This window comes from Pristiophorus japonicus, chromosome 13 (assembly GCF_044704955.1).
Source record: "Pristiophorus japonicus isolate sPriJap1 chromosome 13, sPriJap1.hap1, whole genome shotgun sequence".
NCBI classification, from domain to species: domain Eukaryota; kingdom Metazoa; phylum Chordata; class Chondrichthyes; family Pristiophoridae; genus Pristiophorus; species Pristiophorus japonicus.
Genome location: NC_091989.1, coordinates 158,589,364 through 158,610,319, shown reverse-complemented (window position 1 = coordinate 158,610,319; position 20,956 = coordinate 158,589,364). Strand labels below are relative to the sequence as shown.

General features: G+C 46.5%; 1 protein-coding gene across 5 annotated transcripts in view; it reads right to left on the bottom strand.

Moving 5' to 3' along the window:
• The window catches only part of wwp2 (WW domain containing E3 ubiquitin protein ligase 2), a 247,327-nt gene extending 226,795 nt beyond the window's left edge, over window positions 1–20,532 (bottom strand). For 2 of the 5 annotated variants that reach the window (XM_070898209.1, XM_070898214.1), the window contains exon 1: window positions 20,489–20,532. The gene's annotated coding sequence lies outside the window, so the exon portion shown is untranslated. Of the gene's footprint in view, window positions 1–13,823; window positions 13,951–19,597; window positions 19,617–19,669; window positions 19,785–20,488 lie in introns of those variants that run through there. The other 3 variants (XM_070898210.1, XM_070898212.1, XM_070898211.1) reach the window with 3 other exon arrangements.
• Window positions 20,533–20,956: the final 424 nt, after the last annotated feature.

Below are 20,956 nucleotides of genomic sequence, written 5' to 3'. Positions count from 1 at the left end.
TCTGAAAAGGACCCGTTTATCCTGACTCTCTGCTTCCTGTCTGCCAACCAGTTCTCTATCCACGTCAGTACATTATCCCCAATACCATGCGCTTTGATTTTGTACACCAATCTCTTGTGCGGGACCTTGTCAAAAGCTTTTTGAAAGTCCAAATACACCACATCCACTGGTTCTTCCTTGTTCACTCTGCTAGTTACATCCTCAAAAAATTCCAGAAGATTCGTCAAGCATGATTTCCCTTTCATAAATCCATGCTGACTTTATCCGATCCGGTCACTGCTTTCCAAATGCGCTGCTATTTCATCCTTAATGATTGATTCCAACATTTTCCCCTCGACTGATATCAGGCTAACCGGTCTATAATTACCCGTTTTCTCTCTCCCTCCTTTTTTAAAAAGTGGTGTTGCATTAGCTACCCTCCAGTCCATAGGAACTGATCCAGAGTCGATAGACTGTTGGAAAATGATCACCAATGCATCCACTATTTCTAGGGCCACTTCCTTAAGTACTTTGGGATGCAGACTATCAAGTTCCGGGAATTTATCGGCCTTCAATTCCATCAATTTCCCCAACACAATTTCCCGTCGAGTAAGGTTATCCTTCAGATCCTCCTCCTCACTAGATCCACTGTCCACTAGTACATTCGGAAGGTTAATTGTGTCTTCCTTCGTGAAGACAGAACCGAAGTATTGGTTCAATTGGTCTGCCATTTCTTTGTTCCCCATTATAAATTCACCTGAATCCGACTGCAAGGGACCTATGTTTATCTTCACTAATCTTTTTCTCTTCACATATTTATAGAAGCTTTTGCAGTCAGTTTTTATGTTCCCTGCAAACTTCCTCTGGTACTCTATTTTCCCCCTCTTAATTAAGCCCTTAGTCCTCCTCTGTTGAATTCTAAATTTCTCCCAGTCCTCAGGTTTGTTGCTTTTTCTAGCCAATTTATAAGCCTCGTCCTTGGCTTTAACACTATCCTTAATTTCCCTTGTTAGTCATGGTTGAGCCACCTTCCCCGTTTTATTTTTACTCCAGACAGGGATGTACAATTGCTGAAGATCATCCATGTGATCTTTAAATGTTTGCCATTGCTTATCCACCGCCAACCCTTTAAGTATCCTCTGCCAGTCTATTCTAGCCAATTCATGCTTCATACTGTCGAAGTTACCTTTCCTTAAATTCAGGACCCTAGTTTCCGAATTAAGTGTGTCACTCTTCAGCTTAATAAAGAATTCTACCATATTATGGTCACTCTTCCCCAAGGGGCCTCGCACAACAAGATTGCTAATTAGTCCCTTCTCATTACACATCACCCAGACGAGGATAGCCTGCTCTCTAATTGGTTCCTCGACATATTGGTCGAGAAAACCATCCCTAATACACTCCAGGAAATCCTCTTCCACCGCATTGCTACCAGTTTGGTTTGCCCAATCAATATGTAACTAACATCTAGCAACTCTAACATCTCCTCGTCCTGTTGTTGTTCTTCCATGCTATGTAGTCTCTTGGGATTTCTACTTATAGCTTTGAATGCTGGACTCAGCTTTGAAAGCTGGTTTACCCTTCAGTCGGCATGCCTTCGCAAGATGCCCAGTCTTCCTGCAGAAGAAACACTCTGCCTTCAAGTATGGACAACTTTGAGCAATGTGTCGTCCCAGGCACCTATAGCACAACTTCGACGTTCCGTTAGAATTTCCAGTTTCTGAGACTTTGGGCCCCCACCATCTTTTACTTTGAACCTGCAGGTGATTTACCTCAGTTGACTAACGACCATAATCATTATTTAATTCTCGGGAATATTGTTCGACCATGCCCATCGACCTTGCTGTCTGACAAGCAATCTCAAAAAAGTCAAGTCATCCATCGTCAATAACTTCCTTCCGATCGCATCATTTTTCACCCCACAAACAAAATGATCCCGTTTTGCTCGGTTTTGAAAGTTTCCAAAATTACAGTGTATTGATAGCTTTTTTAATGCTAGGATATAATCACTGATAATTTCATCAGACTTTTGATTTCGAATCCCAAAACAATAGCTTTCAGTAATTTCTAACGATTTGGGGTTATAGTGCTGCTCCAGCTTCATTAAAATCTCTTTAAATGTTGTGTCCTTTGGCTCGTCAGGCACAAGCAGAGTTACAAGGGTTTCGTACAATGCCGAACACACCTCCGATAAGATCGCTTTCTTACGTTCCAACACAGCTCGGTTCTGGACTGCATTGTCTGGAACTTCGATTATGTTATTTGCAGTGAAATACATTTCTAGCCGATCCACATATGCTTTAAAACGTTCTCGGTCGTGTCTACATTCCCCCAAATGTCCCATTACACCTGCAGGTGCTGCCCTTTTAATTTCTAGCTGTTCACACCGTATGCTGTATTTTAAACTCAGATTTTGAAGCTTTTTCCAAAAACAGAAACTGCCATAAGTTTTAAAGCGTATGTGGATCGGCTAGAAATGTATACGTGAAGGCAGGCTGGCTGAATCTTTCACCAACAAAATTTAAGCTTTAAATCATCCGAAAAATCCCATCTCATCGCCAAATGTGATATATTCATAGAGCACAAGCACACACAACTTCCTGCATGGCAGGCAGCTCTCTCGGAAGCCTCCGGAATCTGCCTGGTTCTGTTTAATTATTAACTCTGCAGTGCAGTACACAATACGTCCACATCCACAGTGTGCAGCTACAACATTTCAAGCTTACAGACATTACAGAACCCATCAGAGACCAGGAATGCAGTACATGGAGAATATCAGGCACAACCCTGTACCGTACCACTTACAATATGTGATCAAATTATCAATCATGTTATCACACAGAATATTCTGGATACACAATCAGGTTGTGTAATTAAATAAATTATGTTTTAGCCATTCATAACCAGTTAAATTCCTTTCTGTATTGCATCTGCTTTATTAAAATAAATTCAGGTCTTCTCAAGTCACACCAGAATATTCCCATTTTACCAAGTATATAAATAAAATAAGACATTCAGATGCAATGTGGAAATCAATGCTTAGTTGAACAATGTACTCACCAGCTTAATAAATACCATATCTGCAGATGTTGGATTTAGCCAAATAACTTCACAAATCAACTGCGGACTGTGTATCTCAGGAACAAAGCAACAGTTGAAATGATTTAAGCTAAAGTTCTGGAAAATTTATTGTCCCCATATTTAACAAGTAGAAAGGTCTGCTGTGGAAGAAATGTTCCTTAAACCTTTCACTTTGAGATATCTAGTCTTTGCAGCACTTATACCAGTAACCTCCCTTCTTCACCTCGGCCCCCGAAATTCATCGACATACCACATGCTTACCGACCAAAAATGCTTTTTTCACCAAAATTGCACCGACATACCACCCGGCAGAAAATTCATCAGTAATATACCACTTGTCCATGCAAACCACCGACATACTGCCCAAAAGTGCAAAATTCATGACATACCACCGACATACCATCGAAAATGCATACCGTCCTGGAGAAGGTGCTTTTAAGTGGATCTTAAGTGCGCAGTGTGTACAGAGCTGACAAGTTTGTTTGATATTACACAGATCTTTGTAGTTCCCCACAGTTTGATGTATTTTTAAATAGATTGTAGTATTTTCTAGTGGAGGCAATAATATAAATGGTCTAATAAAGCTTTTACTCCTTTATTAATGAACTATAACAACATTTTTATTAGTGTTTCTCACACACCACCCCCCCCCAGTAAGTCTCTCACACCACCCCCCTCCGCAGTCTCTCACACCCCCCCCTCAGTCTCTCTCTCTCACCCTCCCAGGCTCACATCCCCCCAGTCTCTCTCTCTCTCACCCGCACCCCCCCCCAGTTCCTCTCTCTCTCTCTCTCCCTCCAGTCTCTCACCCCTCAGTCTCTCTCTCAACCCCTCAGTCTCTCTCTCTCTCTCTCTCTCTCACACACCTGCCGAGTCTCTCTCTCATCCCCCTCTCTCTCTCTCTCATCCCCCCCAGTCTCTCTCTCTCTCACTCTCTCTCTCTCTCTCACTGCCCCCCCAGTCTCTCTCTTTCTCTCTCCTCTCTCCCCTTCACCCCCAGTTTCTTGCTCTCTCTTAACCCCCCCCCACCAAGTCTCTCTCTCTCGCTCTCTTTCCCCCCCCCAGTCTCTCTCTTACCCCCCCAGTCTTTCTCTCTCTCTCTTACCCCCCAATCTCTCTCTCTCTCTTACTCCCCCCAGTCTCTCTCTCTAACCCCCCCCCGTCTCTCTCTCTCCTTCCCTCCTTCACCCCCAGTTTTTCTCTCTCTTTCTCTCTCTCTCTCTCTTACCCCCAAGTCTCTCTCCCACCCGCACCAGTCTCTCTCTCTTACCCCCCAGTCGCTCTTTCTCTCTCTCACCCCCTCAGTCTCTGTCTCTCTCTCTCTTAACCCCCACAGTCTCTCTCTCTCTCTCTCTTAACCCCCACAGTCTCTCTCTCTCTTACCCTCCCAGTCTCTCTCACCTCCCGAGTCTCTCTCTCTCTCTCTCTAACCCCCACCCCCCCAGTCTCTCTCTCTCTCTCTCTCTCTCCCCTTCACCCCCAGTTTTTCTCTCTCTCTCACCCCCCCGAGTCTCTCTCTCTCACCCACAGAGTCGCTCTCTCTCGCTCACCCCCGTCTCTCTCTCACCACCCCCGAGTCTCTCTCTCCCATCACTCCCCGAGTGTCTCTCTCTCTCACCCAGAGTTTATCTCTCTCTCACCCCAAGAGTCTCTCTCTCTCTCTCTCTCACCCCCCCCAGAGTCTCTCTCTCTCTCTCTCCCCCCCCTCCGAGTCTCTCTCTCACCCCACGACCCCCACCCCCCCGAGTCTCTCTCTCTCTCTCTCACACCCACCCCCCCCCCCACCCCCGAGTCTCTCTCTCTCTCTCTCACACCCCAAGTCTCCCTCTCTCTCTCTCTCACCCACCGAGTCTCTCTCTCTCTCACCCCCCCCCCCCAAGTCTCTCTCTCTCTCTCTCTCACCCCAGTCTCTCTCTCTCTCTCTCTCTCTCTCTCTCTCGCGCCAGTCTTTCTCTCTCTTACCCACCCCAGTCTCTCTCTCTCTCTCTTACCCACCCCAGTCTCTCTCTTACCCACCCCAGTCTCTCTCTCTCTCTCTTTCACCCCCCCACCCAGAGTCTCTCTCTCTCTCTCTCTCTCTCTCTCTCTCCCTTTCACCCCCCCCCCACCCCCGAGTCTCTCTCTCTCACACCCCAAGTCTCCCTCTCTCTCTCTCTCTCTCACCCACCGAGTCTCTCTCTCTCTCTCACCCCCCCCCCCCCCCCCCGAGTCTCTCTCTCTCTCTCTCTCTCTCTCTCTCACCCCAGTCTCTCTCTCTCTCTCTCTCTCTCTCTCTCTCCACAGTCTCTCTCTCTCGCGCCAGTCTTTCTCTCTCTTACCCACCCCAGTCTCTCTCTCTCTCTCTCTTACCCACCCCAGTCTCTCTCTTACCCACCCCAGTCTCTCTCTCTCTCTCTCTTTCACCCCCCCCACCCCGAGTCTCTCTCTCTCTCTCTCTCTCTCTCCCTTTCACCCCCCCCCCCCCGAGTCTCTCTCTCTCTCTGCCCCCCCCCCCCCCGAGTCTCTCTCTCTCTCTCTCACCCCCCGAGTCTCTCTCTCTCTCTCAGCCCACGTCTCTCTCTCTCTCTCTCACCCCCCCGAGTCTCTCTCTCTCTCTCACCCCCAGAGTCTCTCTCTCACCCCCACAGTCTCTCTCTCACCCCCACTCACCCCCAGAGTCTCTCTCTCACCCCCCAGAGTCTCTCTCTCTCTCCCTCCGAGTCTCTCTCTCTCTCTCACCCCCCAAGTCTCTCTCTCTCTCGCTCACACCCCGAGTCTCTCTCTCTCACCCCCCAGAGTGTCTCTCTCTCTCTCTCTCACCCCGCCCCCCCCCCACCCCCCCGAGTCACACTCTCTCTCACCCTCCGAGTCTCTCTCTCTCTCTTACCGCCAAGTTTCTCTCTCTCTCTCTTACCCCCAAGTCTCTCTCTCTCTCTCTTACCCCCAAGTCTCTCTCTCTCTCTCTCTTACCCCCAAGTCTCTCTCTCTCTCTCTCTTACCCCCAAGTCTCTCTCTCTCTCTCTCTCTTACCCCCAAGTCTCTCTCTCTCTCTCTCTTACCCCCAAGTCTCTCTCTCTCTCTCTCTTACCCCCAAGTCTCTCTCTCTCTCTCTCTTACCCCCAAGTCTCTCTCTCTCTCTCTCTTACCCCCAAGTCTCTCTCTCTCTCTCTCTCTCTCTTACCCCCAAGTCTCTTAATCTCTCTCTCTTACCCCCAAGTCTCTCTATCTCTCTCTCTTACCCCCAAGTCTCTCTATCTCTCTCTCTTACCCCCAAGTCTCTCTCTCTCTCTCTCTCTCTCTTACCCCCAAGTCTCTCTCTCTCTCTCTTACCCCCAAGTCTCTCTCTCTCTCTCTCTCTTACCCCCAAGTCTCTCTCTCTCTCTCTTACCCCCAAGTCTCTCTCTCTCTCTCTCTCTCTCTCTTACCCCCAAGTCTCTCTCACCCCCAAGTCTCTCTCTCTCTCTCACCCCCAAGTCTCTCTCTCTTACCCCCAAGTCTCTCTCTCTTACCCCCAAGTCTCTCTCTCTTACCCCCAAGTCTCTCTCTCTCTCGCTCTCTCTCTCTCTTACCCCCAAGTCTCTCGCTCTCTCTCTCTTACCCCCAAGTCTCTCTCTCTCTCTCTCTTACCCCCAAGTCTCTCTCTCTCTCTCTCTCTCTCTCTTACCCCCAAGTCTCTCTCACCCCCAAGTCTCTCTCTCTCTCTCACCCCCAAGTCTCTCTCTCTTACCCCCAAGTCTCTCTCTCTTACCCCCAAGTCTCTCTCTCTTACCCCCAAGTCTCTCTCTCACCCCCAAGTCTCTCTCTCTCTCTCTTACCCCCAAGTCTCTCTCTCTCTCTCTCTTACCCCCAAGTCTCTCTCTCTCTCTCTTACCCGCAAGTCTCTCTCTCTCTCTCTCTTACCCCCAAGTCTCTCTCTCTCTCTCTTACCCCCAAGTCTCTCTCTCTCTCTCTTACCCCCAAGTCTCTCTCTCTCTCTCTTACCCCCAAGTCTCTCTCTCTCTCTCTTACCCCCAAGTCTCTCTCTCTCTCTCTCTCTTACCCCCAGGTCTCTCTCTCTCTCTTACCCCCAAGTCTCTCTCTCTCTCTTACCCCCAAGTCTCCCTCTCTCTCTTACCCCCAAGTCTCTCTCTCTCCCTTACCCCCAAGTCTCTCTCTTACCCCCAAGTCTCTCTCTCTCTCTCTCTTACCCCCAAGTCTCTCTCTCTCTCTTACCCCCAAGTCTCTCTCTCTCTCTCTTACCCCTAAGCCTCTCTCTCCCTCTTACCCCACAGTCTCTCTCTCTCTCTTACCCCCAAGTCTCTCTCTCTCTCTTACCCCCAAGTCTCTCTCTCTCTCTTACCCCCAAGTCTCTCTCTCTCTCTCTTACCCCCAAGTCTCTCTCTCTCTCTTACCCCCAAGTCTCTCTCTCTCTCTCTCTCTTACCCCCAAGTCTCTCTCTCTCTCCCTCTTACCCCAGTCTCTCTCTCTCTTACCCCCTCTCTTACCCCACAGTCTCTCTCTCTCTCTTACCCCCAAGTCTCTCTCTCTCTCTCTCTCTCTTACCCCCTAGTCTCTCTCTCTCTCTCTCTCTTACCCCCTAGTCTCTCTCTCTCTCTCTCTCTTACCCCCTAGTCTCTCTCTCTCTATCTCTTACCCCCAAGTCTCTCTCTCTCTCTCTTACCCCCTAGTCTCTCTCTCTCTTACCCCCTAGTCTCTCTCTCTCTCTCTCTCTCTCTCTCTCTTACCCCCTAGTCTCTCTCTCTCTCTCTTACCCCCTAGTCTCTCTCTCTCTCTCTCTCTTACCCACAAGTCTCTCTCTCTCTTACCACCCCCCCAAGTCTCTCTCACCCCATAGTCTCTCTCTCTCTCTCTTACCCCCAAGTCTCTCTCTCTCTTACCCCCAAGTCTCTCTCTCTCTCTCTCTTACCCCCAAGTCTCTCTCTCTCACCCCCAAGTCTCTCTCTCTCTCTCTCTTACCCCCAAGTCTCTCTCTCTCTCTCTCTTACCCCCAAGTCTCTCTCTCTCTCTCTCTCTCTTACCCCCAAGTCTCTCTCTCTCTCTCTCTCTCTCTCTCTTACCCCCAAGTCTCTCTCTCTCTCTCTCTCTCTTACCCCCAAGTCTCTCTCTCTCTCTCTCTCTCTCTTACCCCCAAGTCTCTCTCTCTCTCTCTCTCTCTCTTACCCCCAAGTCTCTCTCTCTCTCTCTTACCCCCAAGTCTCTCTCTCTCTCTCTTACCCTCAAATCTCTCTCTCTCTCTCTCTCTCTTTTACCCCCAAGTCTCTCTCTCTCTCTCTTACACCCAAGTCTCTCTCTCCCTCTTACCCCAGTCTCTCTCTCTCTTACCCCCTCTCTTACCCCACAGTCTCTCTCTCTCTCTTACCCCCAAGTCTCTCTCTCTCTCTCTTACCCCCAAGTCTCTCTCTCTCTCTCTCTCTTACCCCCAAGTCTCTCTCTCTCTCTCTCTCTCTTACCCCCAAGTCTCTCTCTCTCTTACCCCCAAGTCTCTCTCTCTCTCTCTCTCTCTTACCCCCAAGTCTCTCTCTCTCTCTCTCTTACCCCCAAGTCTCTCTCTCTCTCTCTCTTACCCCCAAGTCTCTCTCTCTCTTACCCCCAAGTCTCTCGCTCTCTCTCTTACCCCCAAGTCTCTCTCTCTCTTACCCCCAAGTCTCTCTCTCTCTCTCTTACCCCCAAGTCTCTCTCTCTCTCTCTTACCCCCAAGTCTCTCTCTCTCTCTCTCTTACCCCCAAGTCTCTCTCTCTCCCCCAAGTCTCTCTCTCTCTCTCTCTCTCTTACCCCCAAGTCTCTCTCTCTCTCCCTTACCCCCAAGTCTCTCTCTCTCTCTCTCTTACCCCCAAGTCTCTCTCTCTCTCTCTCTTACCCCCAAGTCTCTCTCTCTCTTACCCCCAAGTCTCTCTCTCTCTCTCTCTCTTACCCCCAAGTCTCTCTCTCTCTCTCTCTCTTACCCCCAAGTCTCTCTCTCTCTCTCTTACCCCCAAGTCTCTCTCTCTCTCTTACCCCCAAGTCTCTCTCTCTCTCTCTTACCCCCAAGTCTCTCTCTCTCTCTCTTACCCCCAAGTCTCTCTCTCTCTCTCTTACCCCCAAGTCTCTCTCTCTCTCTCTTACCCCCAAGTCTCTCTCTCTCTCTTACCCCCAAGTCTCTCTCTCTCTCTCTCTCTTACCCCCAAGTCTCTCTCTCTCTCTCTCTTACCCCCAAGTCTCTCTCTCTCTCTCTCTCTCTTACCCCCAAGTCTCTCTCTCTCTCTCTCTCTCTTACCCCCAAGTCTCTCTCTCTCTCTCTCTCTTACCCCCAAGTCTCTCTCTCTCTCTCTCTCTTACCCCCAAGTCTCTCTCTCTCTCTCTCTCTTACCCCCAAGTCTCTCTCTCTCTCTCTCTTACCCCCAAGTCTCTCTCTCTCTCTCTCTCTTACCCCCAAGTCTCTCTCTCTCTCTCTCTCTCTTACCCCCAAGTCTCTCTCTCTCTCTCTCTTACCCCCAAGTCTCTCTCTCTCTCTCTCTTACCCCCAAGTCTCTCTCTCTCTCTCTCTCTCTTACCCCCAAGTCTCTCTCTCTCTCTCTCTCTCACCCCCAAGTCTCTCTCTCTCTCTCTCTTACCCCCAAGTCTCTCTCTCTCTCTCTCTTACCCCCAAGTCTCTCTCTCTCTCTCTCTCTCACCCCCAAGTCTCTCTCTCTCTTACCCCCAAGTCTCTCTCTCTCTCTCTTACCCCCAAGTCTCTCTCTCTCTCTCTCTCTTACCCCCAAGTCTCTCTCTCTCTTACCCCCAAGTCTCTCTCTCTCTCTCTCTCTCTCTTACCCCCAAGTCTCTCTCTCTCTTACCCCCAAGTCTCTCTCTCTCTCTCTCTCTTACCCCCAAGTCTCTCTCTCTCTCTTACCCCCAAGTCTCTCTCTCTCTCTCTCTCTCTCTTACCCCCAAGTCTCTCTCTCTCTCTCTCTCTCTCTTACCCCCAAGTCTCTCTCTCTCTCTCTCTCTTACCCCCAAGTCTCTCTCTCTCTCTCTCTCTTACCCCCAAGTCTCTCTCTCTCTCTCTCTCTTACCCCCAAGTCTCTCTCTCTCTCTCTCTCTCTTACCCCCAAGTCTCTCTCTCTCTCTCTCTTACCCCCAAGTCTCTCTCTCTCTCTCTCTCTTACCCCCAAGTCTCTCTCTCTCTCTCTCTCTTACCCCCAAGTCTCTCTCTCTCTCTCTCTCTTACCCCCAAGTCTCTCTCTCTCTCTCTCTCTCTTTTACCCCCAAGTCTCTCTCTCTCTCTCTCTCTCTCTCTTACCCCCAAGTCTCTCTCTCTCTCTCTCTCTCTTACCCCCAAGTCTCTCTCTCTCTCTCTCTCTCTCTTACCCCCAAGTCTCTCTCTCTCTCTCTCTCTCTTACCCCCAAGTCTCTCTCTCTCTCTCTCTCTCTTACCCCCAAGTCTCTCTCTCTCTCTCTCTCTCTCTCTTACCCCCAAGTCTCTCTCTCTCTCTCTCTCTTACCCCCAAGTCTCTCTCTCTCTCTCTCTTACCCCCAAGTCTCTCTCTCTCTCTCTTACCCCCAAGTCTCTCTCTCTCTCTCTTACCCCCAAGTCTCTCTCTCTCTCTCTCTCTCTTACCCCCAAGTCTCTCTCTCTCTCTCTCTCTTACCCCCAAGTCTCTCTCTCTCTCTCTCTTACCCCCAAGTCTCTCTCTCTCTCTTACCCCCAAGTCTCTCTCTCTCTCTCTCACCCCCAAGTCTCTCTCTCTCTCTCTTCCCCACAAGTCTCTCTCTCTCTTACCCCCCCCCCCCCCAAGTCTCTCTCACCCCATAGTCTCTCTCTCTCTCTCTCTCTCTCTTACCCCCAAAGTCTCTCTCTCTCTCTCTTACCCCACAGTCTCTCTCTCTCTCTCTCTCTCTCTCTTACCCCACAGTCTCTCTCTCTCTCTCTCTCTTACCCCACAGTCTCTCTCTCTCACCCCAAGTCTCTCTCTCTCACCCCAAGTCTCTCTCTCTCACCCCAAGTCTCTCTCTCTCACACACACACACCACCCCCCCCCCCACGGCAATCTCTCACCCCCTCTCCCGCCCCCCCCACCACAACGCTCTCAGGCCGACAGTCTCTGGCCACTCGTCGGTGCCTCTCTGGGGGCGGAGCTTGAGAGCCACGCGCACAACTTGGGAGCCAAAGATTCCCGAGTCAAAAAGCCTCGCTCCTGCACACCGCTGGCTGCACTCCACTCAGCTTACCGCCAAGAAAATTGCAATGAAATTCCCACCCACTTAGCCCCAGCGCTTCCAGGCGGTAAAAAATGACGCACTTCCTGGAAAACCGCCGAAAAACAGGCGGACTATGTGTTTGAACAATTTCGGACCTCTAGTGTTTAGGGCAAATCCCCAGAGCCAAAACTCCAAGCAAAGAACAGTGTTCCAAGTACCTAATTTATCCATTACATTAGTCGTTACCATACAAATTTAAATATCCAAGCATTGAAATGTTTCCATAATTTGGCTTCCTGTAGGATACTGCAACTTTAAGATCAGGTGTATGGATTTTACTGGATGGCCAGTAAACAATGCAAGTTGTTTGACGTTTAGTTATTTTTCTATGGGAAGGGTATATATATTTTTTTATTCGTTCACGGGATGTAGGCATCGCTGGCAAGGCCAGCATTTATTGCCCATTCCTACTGAAGCTCGAGAAGATGGTGGTGAGCCCCCTTCTTGAACCGCTACAGTCCTTGTGGTGATACTTCTTTGTAGTAGTTTGCGACAGTTCAGGGGGCAGTTAAGAGTCAACCTGTGGTTCTGGAGTCACATATAGGCCAGACCAGGTAAGGATGGCAGATTTCTTTCTCATTAGTGAACCAGATGGGTTTTTACAAAAATCCGTTAATTTCATGGTCACTATTACTGATACTAGATTTAATTAATTAATTAATTAATTAATTAATTAATTGATTAATTTAAATTCCCCAGCTGCCATGGTGGGATTTGAACTCAGGTCTCTGGATCATCAGTCCAGGCCTTTGGATTACTAGTCCAGTAACAGAAACACCATTCTACCCTTCCCGTGTTCATCAATATTGGTATGACTTTAAAAAAAAAACATATGCATTTCTACTTTTATCGAAACATAAACATTAGTAAAAGGATAAACAGTTAATGCTTATCACATCACTATAGGAAGTAAACTAGACAAGCATAAGAGAGCTGAGTTAACCCGAAAGATTGAAGTTTAAGCAACTCTGGTTCTTACCGACTGATGTATATATTTGACACAATTCAACTCTCCCCTAATACCCTAAAGAAGTCAGTATTTATTTAATTAAATTAAATGTTTTAGTTGAAAGGGTAGGAGGTAGAAGGGAGATGGGGAGGTTGGGAAACGGAATGGGAGAGGTAGAAGGTGAGCGCAGAACAGCTATAATGTAAAAAAAAGTCTCAAGGTGTTTCAGAGGTGCAAACATAGAGGCATAGAATACAAGAGCAGGAGGGTTATGCTTGAACTGTATAAAACACTAGTTCGGCCACAGCTAGAGTACTGCATGCAGTTCTGGTCACCGCATTACAGGAAGGATGTGATTGCACTGGAGAAGGTACAGAGGAGATTTACGAGGATGTTGCCGGGAGTGGAGAATCTTAGCTAGGTGGACTGATTGGATAGGCTGGGTTTGTTTTCCTTGGAACAGAGGAGACTGAGGGGAGACCTCATTGAGGTGTATAACATTATGAGGGGCCTAGATATAGAGAAAAGGGCCTATTTCCCTTAACAGAGGAGTCAACAACCAGGGGGCATAAATTTAAAATAATTGGTAGAAGGTTTAGAGGGGATTGGAGGGAAAATTTCTTCACCCAGAGGGTTGTGGGGGTCTGGAACTCACGGCCTGAAAGGATGGTAGAGACAGAAACCCTCACCACATTTAAGAAGTACTTGGATGTGCATTTGAAGTGCTGTAACCCGCAGGGCTACAGACCTAGAACCGGAAAGAGGGATTAGGCTGCATAGCCTCTTGTTGGCCGGCATGGACACGATGGGCCGAAATGGCCTCCTTCCGTGCTGTAAATTTCTATAATTCTGTTCTATGAAATATTAGGGGTTGACCAAAAACTTTGTCAGAAGTGGGTTTTAAGCAGAGCTTTAACAGGAGAGGCGAAGGTTTTAAGGAGGAAATTCCAGAGCATGGGGCCTTGAGGATCATCAATGGGGGTCGTGAAAAGAGGGAAGCACAAAAGGCAGAGTCAGAGGAAGGAAGATTTTGAGGGGGGATTGTGGAGGAGGTTAGAGAAATAGGTATGGGCAAGGCCAGGAGTGGATTTCAGAGAAGGAGAAAAAGGGTGGGTGAAAGGGGAGGAGAAGTGAAGAGGAACAAGATTAGAACTGAACAAATGTTAAGGAAATACTCGACAGAAAGTCCCATTGTCTAGTCCTCGAGTATTGTGCTATAAATAGTCTTTTTAGACAAAACAATTCTGTTCAAATTACAGAGAAATGACTTGCATCGCTTCTCATCATTATGTACAGAAATAAATTCATTGACAACAGCAATCCCAATCAGAAGTGCAGCCTCGTTAAGTATAAAAGGTACACTAGGGCCTTTTTCTGGAGTACTTCTCTTTGTGACTGTTTCTGAAAAGGAACACTAATGGCTACACTTGCTTTTATTAAATGTCTATTTAAAATCAAAGAAAATAACAATTCTATTACTCCTTCAGTTTTGCACATCACACAACCTCTGTTGTCGAGCTACAGTACACAGACAACACCTGCGTCTGTGCACACACAGAAACTGAACTTCAGGACATAGTCGACGTATTTACCGAGGAGTATGAAAACATGGGCTTACGCTAAACATCCGTAAGACAAAGGTCCTCCACCAGCCTGTCCTCGCCGCACAGCACTGCCCCCCAGACGTCAAGATCCATGGCGTGGCCCTGGACAACGTGGACCACTTTCCTTATCTCGGGAGCCTCCTACCAACAAGAGCAGGCATTGATGACGAGATCCAACACCACCACCAGCGCGCCGGTGCAGCCTTCGGCCGCCTGAGGAAAAGAGTGTTTGAAGACCAGGCCCTTAAAACTGTCACCAAGCTCATGGTCTACAGGGCTGCAGTAATAACCGCCCTCCTGTATGGCTCAGAGATGTGGACCATAGAAACATAGAAACATAGAAAATAGGTGCAGGAGTAGGCCATTCGGCCCTTCTAGCCTGCACCGCCATTCAATGAGTTCATGGCTGAACATGCAACTTCAGTACCCCCTTCCTGCTTTCTCGCCATACACCTTGATCCCCCTAGTAGTAAGGACTTCATCTAACTCCTTTTGAATATACTTAGTGAATTGGCCTCAACAACTTTCTGTGGTAGAGAATTCCACAGGTTCACCACTCTCTGGGTGAAGAAGTTTCTCCTCATCTCGGTCCTAAATGGCTTACCCCTTATCCTTAGACTGTGACCCCTGGTTCTGGACTTCCCCAACATTGGGAACATTCTTCCTGCATCTAACCTGTCTAAACCCGTCAGGATTTTAAACGTTTCTATGAGATCCCCTCTCATTCTTCTGAACTCCAGTGAATACAAGCCCAGTTGATCCAGTCTTTCTTGATAGGTCAGTCCCACCATCCCGGGAATCAGTCTGGTGAACCTTCGCTGCACTCCCTCAATAGCAAGAATGTCCTTCCTCAAGTTAGGAGACCAAAACTGTACACAATACTCCAGGTGTGGCCTCACCAAGGCCCTGTACAACTGTAGCAACACCTCCCTGCCCCTGTACTCAAATCCCCTCGCTATGAAGGCCAACATGCCATTTGCTTTCTTAACCGCCTGCTGTACCTGCATGCCAACCTTCAATGACTGATGTACCATGACACCCAGGTCTCGTTGCACCTCCCCTTTTCCTAATCTGTCACCATTCAGATAATAGTCTGTCTCTCTGTTTTTACCACCATGTACTGTAGACACCTCAAGTCGCTGGAGAAATACCACCAGCGATGTCTCCGCAAGATCCAACAAATCCCCTGGGAGGACAGGCGCACAAACATTAGCGTCCTCGTCCAGGCCAACAGTCCCAGCATTGAAGCACTGACCACACTTGATCAGCTCCACTGGGCAGGCCACATAGTTCGCATGCCAGACACGGGACTCCCAAAGCAAGCGCTCTACTCGGAATTCGTTCACGGCAAACGACCAAAGGCGGGCAGAGGAAACGTTACAAGCACACCCTCAAAGCCTCCCTAATAAAGTGCAACATCGCCACTGACGCCTGGGAGTCCCTGGCCTTAGACCGCCCCAAGTGGAGGAAGTGCATCCGGGAGGGCGCTGAGCTCCTCGAGTATCGTCGCCGAGAGCATGCAGAAATCAAGCGCAGGCAGCGGAAGGAGCGTGCGGCAAACCAGGCTCCCTGCCCACCCTTTCCTTCAACGACTATCTGTCCTACTTGTGTCAGAGACTGTGGTTCTCGTATTGGACTGTAAAGCCACCTAAGAACTCATGCTAAGAGTGGAAGCAAGTCTTCCTCGATTCCGAGGGACTGCCTATGATGATGATGATGTAATCACATTTGTTGGTGTACTAGTTAGAAATACGCAGGGAGACAAATCAGCTGGCATAAGGACCAAAATTCAAAATAAGTGATTGAAATTTAAAGATATTAATATTATTATTAACGTGTCACATTAAAATAAAGCACACTGTTTAATTAAAATATATCAAACTGTAATGTTAAATGCAGATGATCACAAACTAATCCCACAAAATAGCCACCATTTTTGCTGAAACAGTACAGAAAATCATTCCTTGAAAGGTAAATCTAATCCTATTGAAACAAAAATTGGCAAATGTTGGCCGGCTTTGCAGCATAACACATGACAATTTACTTTCAACTAAAATAGCAGGGAAGTCTTTGCACTTATTATGGTGCTAGATGGCTTCTACAGGTGAACTCTTCAATCCTACAATCATATACTGTATATTGTAGATGAAGCACATGATCGTATTTCTCTATACCAGAAACCACTGATTTTTTTAGGACTGCAAAACAAATTACAAACACTGAGCCAATCAACTTGGCTTATTGGTAGCACTTTCAACAGCGTCCAAAGGCTTGTACATGCAAGCCCTCGGCCAGGATTTGAGCACATAAATCTAGTCAGTGTAGTACTAAGGAAGTTCTGTACTGTTGGAGAAGTTGTTAAACCGGCGTCCCATCTGCCCATTCTGGTAACTCAAGAGGAAGTTCAGTAGGGAATTCTTCTGGTTTGTTGGTTAACATTGTTCCCTGAACCAACATTACAAAAAATAGAAGAAGAGGTCATTCATGTCATTGTTGTTTGTGGGACTTTGCAATGTGCAAAATGGCTGTCGTATTCATCTATGACTACACTCCAAAATAATTTGTTGTATGTAAAGTGCTTAGGGCTATTTGTCAGAGACATGATTCAGCACTATATAAATACAAGCTCTTCCAATATTATGAGCTAAATGATCAATCTATTTCCAAAGTTTGTGTTCGAACGACTGCCTAGTTCATCAACCCGCAACAGGTTTAACTATAAGACATTAAATTGTCAATTTCAATTCATTTGCTGGTAAATAAAGTCAGTTTCCAAGTATACTGAACCTTGCAGCGTTGGTTTGTGGAACCTTTTCTCGCTATCAAGGCTGCGTTGCTGCATTTTCATCATAGAGCATATTCTAGGAAATATGGCAATTATAGCTATTTTGCAGACTTTGTTCTTTAACAGACTTTTACATTCTGTCCAAAATATTTACAGGGCAGCTACAAAGCACAAGCTGGTCATAACACTTGTCATTTTCCCAGAACACGGTGCCGTGGTGCCTCCCTGGTGTTTTAAATATTACTGTGTAACAAACTTGATTAATCTGCAAAAGCTAGCAAAATATTTTGAGAGAAACTGTTGAAGTTAATTACTTGCTGGTGTTCCAGCATATAATACATAATGCCACGCTTTGTTCTTGAATGTTCACAATTATGTCAGTTGGCAGTACAGTACTCTTGTCTCTGGACAAGAACTCAAGGCTTTAAGTCGCAGCTGGGAGCCCTAATCTAATGAGTTTTAAAAAGTCTTCAACATGTTACTTTCTCTCCTTCCTTCAACCTCTACCTCCCCTCCAAAAGAAAAAGTTCCAACATAAATGAATGTGTGATCTTTTAACTAAATGCTTTCAATTAACAGGGCATTCTCTTTTATGGACGAGTGACAAACAGAAAATATGGTCTGTCAAACATAAGCAAAATCACATCAAACATATTACCGACAATTGCACATGACTTTTTTGTAATGTCCATTAACATATTCTGTAACTTATCTACTTTATTTCTGTTTCAGAATATCAGGGTCATTATGTGGCTTACAACAGTTACATGCTTAGAATAATACATGACACAGTATTAAACTCCAGAAATAAGTATCATAGGTTTTCAAACTAGAGTTCCAAGGTCATCAGAAATCTGCCCACTCAAGGACAGAAATGCACTGCACCATAAAAATAGCCTCTGAAGTATTTGGTATTCTGTATTTTCTCTGTATTTGTTGACCTAAAAGCACCTTACTTTTGTTGTTATATACTAAATGTTCTCTCCAATAGCACCATTTCTCTTTGGGTAGCTAACACTGTCTTTTTTGAAAGTTAGGACAACGATCTCCAGAGTGTGCCTATGGGCCAAAATTCACAGCCTCTACGGATGGGTATGATGTGCGCATGTACCCGTAGAGGGCCCGCAAGTGCCAGTTCTCGGCATTGTCTTTTGACAGTTCCAACGCATTCAACACCTTTGCAGGTGGAGATTTGGGCTATTTGCCCAACTCTTGCCCAGCAAATATCCTTCAAACTCTTACGCATGGTTTGAGTTTTAAAAGATAGAAAAATAAAATGTTATCAATATTTTTTATATTAAAAACCCTGTCTATTAAGGCAAGTTTATTTTTACCTCTATTAAAAAATTCAACATTTGTTTTGTCTAAAACATTTAAATTAAATTCAATTTTAAATATGTGAAGTGTTTTACTGATTTATTTTAAATGTTTGTGTCTTTTTGGTGATCTCCGTACAAACGACTGCACAGGCTGCATATACACTCCTGGAATACGTGGGCCCCTACGCTGGACTGCAAATGGAGGCCTCGGAGCACAAGTCTACATTCTTCCAGGACCACCAACTACTTTCGTAAAAAAAATTTCGGTCGGAGGCATCCGCCCGCAGGAAGCCTCCAACCGCAAATTCTGGGTCAATATTTGCAGGGAATGCACACGTTTGAAAGCCACTGCTCTAATTGTATCAATTTTTACATCTGTCACAAGGAAAATGACCTATGGTTACACATCTCTGCAAAGATGTTTCTGACAATAGATATCATGCATATGTAAATAAAATATTCACACAGGCGGAAAACTTCAGAAGGGTCTTCATTAAACCGATAGGGGTAGAATTTTGTAATAAGCACAATAGTAAAACAACGGGTGCGTTTAAAATTGGTGTCAAGTACTTTCAGCTGTTCACCAACACCAAACGTATGGTCCTGGAATTTCCTCCATGGACGCAACACAGAAGTTAGACCCAAAAATGCACCCATTCTACCGATGCACAGATTTCCAGTGAATCCCACTAAAATACACCTGACATAAAATGGGCATAAATTAGCATAAACAATTGGGGACCAAGGAGAGTTCCAAACTCACACCATATATCTCTCTCGAAGTATGAAAATTGAGGTTTCAACTCATTCAACCATCATTCATGCATATTAGGCACATATGTTTAAGAAGCTACAATCAGGAAGCTTTTCAATTTTTCAAATATACTTCTGCTATAAAAATACATTCAAAGAAATAGAAAATGCAGCAGCTCTGAAGATTATTTTTTTTTTAAACTCAAAAAATTGCAAATTACAGTAAAACAAATGACATTGGCCGGAATTTGCGGTCCTGATGAAGGCGAACTGGCAGCGTTCACCGTCACTTTCCCTTTGAAACTGAGCGCAACTTCAGGATTTAGCACATGCGCAGCCCAACGCAGAAATTCGGAAGTTGCAATTTGTCATTCACTGCCCCTCCACAGGCTGCGCTATGGACCCCCCACCCACCCCAGAGCCGGAAATCACTGAAATTGCTGATCTGATGAAAACTTCCCCTATTCCAACCCCATAAAATGTTAGATCCATTCAAATGAGGTGTAACTAGCTTTTTAATTGCGATCTGAGGAATACTACGGATAAACAATCATTCTGGCCCCGAAAACCTAATTTTATATTGATGGAATGTCAAATTTCTCCATTAAATAAAAAATTTAGATTTTAAAATTAATATATAATTTTTTAAAACTTTGTTCATGATATTTCACCTTCTACTTTAACCCAATATGTATGTCCCAATCATTACTTCACTCTCTGTAATTTTTATTGAGTGATGCCTGATTAGTGCTTTCTATTTCCTGGTTCCCTGTCCGAGAATTCTGCAATGTTATTGGCTGCTTCGACAGCTTGTTGACATCACAGCAGCTTGCGCTATGGGATTCCCACTTTACTACGTTGATTTCAACCGCACGTCGGAAAAGCTAAACTTCTCGCCACAGAGATGCGAAGATCTTTGAAGGAAGCTTACTTCGGGGCCAGCAGCGCTCGCATTTGCTTCACCACTGACCCGCAAATTGCGGGCCACTGTTTCCAACTGCACCTGAAAATCTGGCCGCAATTTGTCCAAGCAAACGCAATTGCAGGAAACTCGCATACGAGACTCAGTAAAACTTATTAGTGAGGCCAGTTTTATGGGCGAAGAGGTCGACAGACAGCTGTAAAAGATAATGGAGAATTGGGTGTAATGTACTTGCACTCATAACTCACTTCCGGCCAAATTCCACAATCCATAAAGCTCCATAATTGGACTGTGCCCGGGTTACATGCCACTCTGGACACTGGGCACAAATAGAGGAAATTCAAGGCATATATCGGATATGAAAATATGAATCAGCTCCCAAGCAAGGATGGCAGTTATAGTGTTTATTTAGCCTGAATTCAAATCTTTGTTTTTCTACAGGACCAAAGCAAACACATTTAGTGTGTATGGCTGATTTATAAAATCACGAAGGGATTCTACTAAATGCTGGCAACTGCACCTGCACAAGTTGTTTTGAAATTTCAAGCCAGTGTGGCATTGAAATGAAAGGTGATTTACTGGAAAGCGGAATATGGAGGTGATCAGGGATGTCCCGCAGCCAACTGAACCTTCCTGGGTATGGGGGTTAAAGGCCGCGGGGACTGCTTCTCTCCCTCTCCCCCACAAACACCACTGTTATTGTTTATCAGCGACTGGCAGCCTGAACAAACAGCGCGCTGGCGGCTTCACCCGCCCAGACACACGGGGACTCCCTGCCTAAAGGCACTGGCCGTGTGTAAAAAAAATAAATAAACTAGCCGAGCTTATAAAGGCCAAGGCCCGAGTCGCCCCCGGCCTCAATTGATTCCCATCCCCACAGCCAGGACCCTCCGCTTTTACCTCAGCCGCCGCTTCCACTTCCGCCTCCTCCAGCGCTGTCACCTGACCGGAAGTGCTTCTGCAGCTGAGCCTGTCAGCTGACAGTCTGATTGGGAGCATTTTGCCTACGTGCCACCTTCATTTTTCAGAGCTGTCAAGCCTGACTCGTTTGGAAGTGAGGCCCTCGTTTTATTTTATTTCAAAATGCGGCCAATGGTGATGTATCCTATTCTTACACCCAACGCCATGCAAAAAAAGATCAGGACAATTTCATAGAAAGGACTTATTGCGTCTTACAATGTCCTTGCGATGACCCTAAAGCGTTTTATAATCAGTGCGTTACTTCTGAAGTGCAAGCGCTGCTGTTATGTAGGCAACTACTGCAGCAAAACTGCACACAGCAAGCCCTCCCCCAAACAGAAAATAAATGACCAGTTAATCTGTTTTTAGTAGCTAGGGGATTTGAGTACAGGAGCAGGGAGGTCTTAC